Source organism: Callospermophilus lateralis, chromosome 8, assembly GCF_048772815.1.
Source record: "Callospermophilus lateralis isolate mCalLat2 chromosome 8, mCalLat2.hap1, whole genome shotgun sequence".
In the NCBI taxonomy this organism is placed as follows: Eukaryota; Metazoa; Chordata; class Mammalia; order Rodentia; family Sciuridae; genus Callospermophilus; species Callospermophilus lateralis.
The window spans coordinates 82,430,118-82,433,453 of NC_135312.1; the positions used below are offsets into that span (position 1 = coordinate 82,430,118).

At 36.6% G+C, this 3,336-nt stretch overlaps 1 non-coding gene across 1 annotated transcript; it reads right to left on the reverse strand.

Annotated features, from left to right (window-relative positions):
- Positions 1–735: 735 nt before the first annotated feature.
- Trnaa-ugc (transfer RNA alanine (anticodon UGC)) lies at positions 736–809 on the reverse strand. The gene has a single exon. It is a non-coding gene; the product is annotated as a tRNA-Ala (tRNA).
- Between the last annotated feature and the right edge of the window lie 2,527 nt (positions 810–3,336).

A 3,336-nucleotide genomic window follows, 5' to 3' on the forward strand; every position in this document is an offset into this window, starting at 1 on the left:
TCACACTGAAATGACAAACACAATATTCAGGATAGTAATTATGATTAGAGAAGAAGGAAGAAAAATAAGATGAGGAAGAAGTAGAGATGTGGGTCTAACCAAAAAGGGAAAATAGTAATTAGAGCTGGAGGACAGGTACCTACAGGCTTGCTATGTTATTCTCTAAGCTTCATTGATTGCTTAGCTGAAAAATTAAGTATAGTGGACACTGAGACTTTTAAAATTCTACCTTTAGTTCATTATAACAAAATACTTTCAAGTACCTTAACCTGTTGTATTCTCACAATAATCCAATGAAACAGGATTTTGTGTTAATTCCTTTAGGATAGGGATTACATCTACATTTGCTCACAACTGAATCCCTAATTACCAATTCAGTGCTTGGCACTTAGATTATGATCAATAAATATTTGTGGAATGATCAAACTAATGAATAATGAATGTATTTGTAACTTGTAGAAGCCCAGCCATTTAACGTGGCTTATTCAAAGTGAAACTATTCACTTATGCAAGAGCTAGCATGTGAATGCAGGTCACCGACAAGTAGTTGAGTGTCCTTTATAATATTACAAGTTATCTCCTTCTCTTCTTCTTTCCTACAGTTTGTTATTCATTGAACTAAAGGCTTTGATGGGAATCATTAACAAGGAGAAAGGAATAAACTCGTCTAGCATTTTTCTGAAATTATCAGAAATAATCTTGAAAATACCAAATTAATGGTATTTTTAATGTTTATTGTGGTGCTGGGGATTGAACCCAGGACCTTCTGCATGCAAGGCAGGCACTCTACCAACTGAGCTATATCCCCAGTCCTGTTGTTGTTTGGTATATATGAGAATGGACACATTGTTTGGTTAATTGTCTCCTATGAGACTGACATGTTTGATGTATTAAAAATATGGGAAGAAGGGCTAGGTTTACTGGCTAAATAGGACAGCTGACTAGAAGGTGGAATGATTTGGTAATCTATCCCAGTATTAACCTTTTGCTTATCTAGTTATTGATTGAAGAGATGCTAGCAAGCCTCTTCTCCATGTCACTCTTCTAGCGCTCTTTTTCTTCTAAAGTCTTGACCTTAATGATTATAGATAAGGTGGTAACACCATCACTCCCACCATGAACAAATACTAACCCCACCATGAACAAAAAGACATTGCATATCCCTTCAGAATCCTTAAGTAGTTCCACATGATACATTTTATTTTTATTTCTCAAGGAGCTAAGTTAGATTTGTGGATGAGAAAGCTGAAGTGAAGAGAGGTGCCATCCAAGTTCATAAAACCAGCATATGGCAATGTTTTGATTTGGGCCCCAAATTATATATTATTTAATAGCTCTGGGGGCTAACAACAAATTGGACATGAGAAGTTGAAGAGCAAGTCTGAATTAGTGCTAGTGCTCTTCTTGATCTTAGGAGGTTGATTCGGGTTTCTGGCTTTGGAATGGTTATTTTTAGTTCACCATATCGAGTGAGCTCCAAAATTATGTTGGGGCCAAGGCTGGATTTTCTGATGAAGCACAATGTCTGTCATGTAGCCTGCACTGCACACACTTGGAGATAAATGACAATGGACTTCTTTCCAATCCAGGGTCCTGTGGTACATTAGGTCGTTGCTGCTAGGCCTGGCTCCAAACTAAATGTCTCAGTGATTGAAGGGAACATCTGCCCATGTTTGCTAGTTCATCTATTTTTCTTTGCCATATAAGATCTCATTTTTGCAGGATAGATAGTAGCCATATGCAGCATAGAATATATTTTATTTTCTCTCTCTCTTTCTTTCCCTCCCTTCCCCACCCCTTTCTTTTTTGGTACCAGGAATTGAACTCAGGAGCGTTTAACTACTGAGCCACATCCCTAGCCCTTTTTTTTTTTTTTTGTATTTTATTTAGAGACAGAGTCTCACTTAGTTGCTCAGGACCTCTCTAAATTGCTGTGGTTGACTTTGAACTTGAGATCCTCCTGCATTAGCCTCCTGAGCTACTGGGATTATAGGTGCTCGGCTATTTACTCTTTCTAAAGACATAATAGATAGGAAAGGTATTCCAAAATAGGACATGACACGAACACATACATTCATGGAGCTACAAAACAGGAAGTATTACAATATCAATATTCTAAATGAAGTAATGGATAAATGAATATATTCAATTGATTATTAATTAACTTATATCTGACATTTGTGAAATATGAAAGTCAGGGTCTGTTTAGATTTTTATCAGTAAGGAGGAATGCTGGGCCTTTCCATGCTGTTTTGTTTTTTCCCAGAGCATGGGAACCATGTTGAGTGCCTGATAGCTAATAGAACAAGAGATACAGAATTTTTTTCTAATGTCAAATTATTGGTTTACTTCTGCTTATATTTCTTAGAGTTTCTAACTGGTATGAATAGTATTTTTTTTGTGACTGAGTTAAAAACTCCTGAAGACTACACAACCAATTACTTTATTTCATAGATAAGGAATCTAACACCAAAAGAAGGTGAAATGTAGAGATAGGATTAAATACAAAAGTCCAGATTAATTATGTTAATCTTGACTTCCCTGAATAGTTTAGTTGCTAATTTTTATTGATTATTTGTTTCAAAGTGTAGAATCAATTTAGTTATTTTAAGTTTCACTAATTCCTTAAACCAAGCATTCATTTTAATACCTTTAGATATCTATAATATTTTAGGTTGGACTTCATGCTTCCAGTTTTTATTCCATCTTCTTGTTTGTTTTCTTTTTTGTTGTGAATTTATTTACTACTTAGCAAGTGCCCTAAATTGTCTTAAAATGTACAAAATATATTACCTTTATAAAATAATATTATCTTATTATATCAGAAAAATGTACCCTAGGAGGACGAGTTTAGCTCAGAGAGTTCATTGGGGCATGTTCTCTGGATCAACACCTATAGAGGGAGCACAGGGAGACTGAGCAGAGGAAGGAGTTGAGCTGCTTTGCAGGCCAGGCCTTTGGTCCTATAGCTATGGGTCATTGGATGCAGGCAACTCCTGGGGAAGGAGTAAGACCTTGGGTGAGGTGACTCTGGTTTCAGACCATTCCTGGAGTTAGTCTCTTAACCTGTTTTTTTTTTTTTTTTTTTTTTTTTTGTGGTACTGCGAACCGAAGCCAGGGCCTTGTGCATTGGAGGCAAGCACTCTACCAACTGAGCAATAACCCCAGCCCTGGAGTGAGTCTCTAATGTAGGAATTGTCAACTGCCCATATTCTGAGAAGCCAGGAGATTGAGTGTCCTAACCCTGAAGTGGGATCATGTGGCAGCCCACAGGGTCCACTATAGATGTATATAATGAATAAATAAGACATATAGAGTAAAACAAACACTCATTGT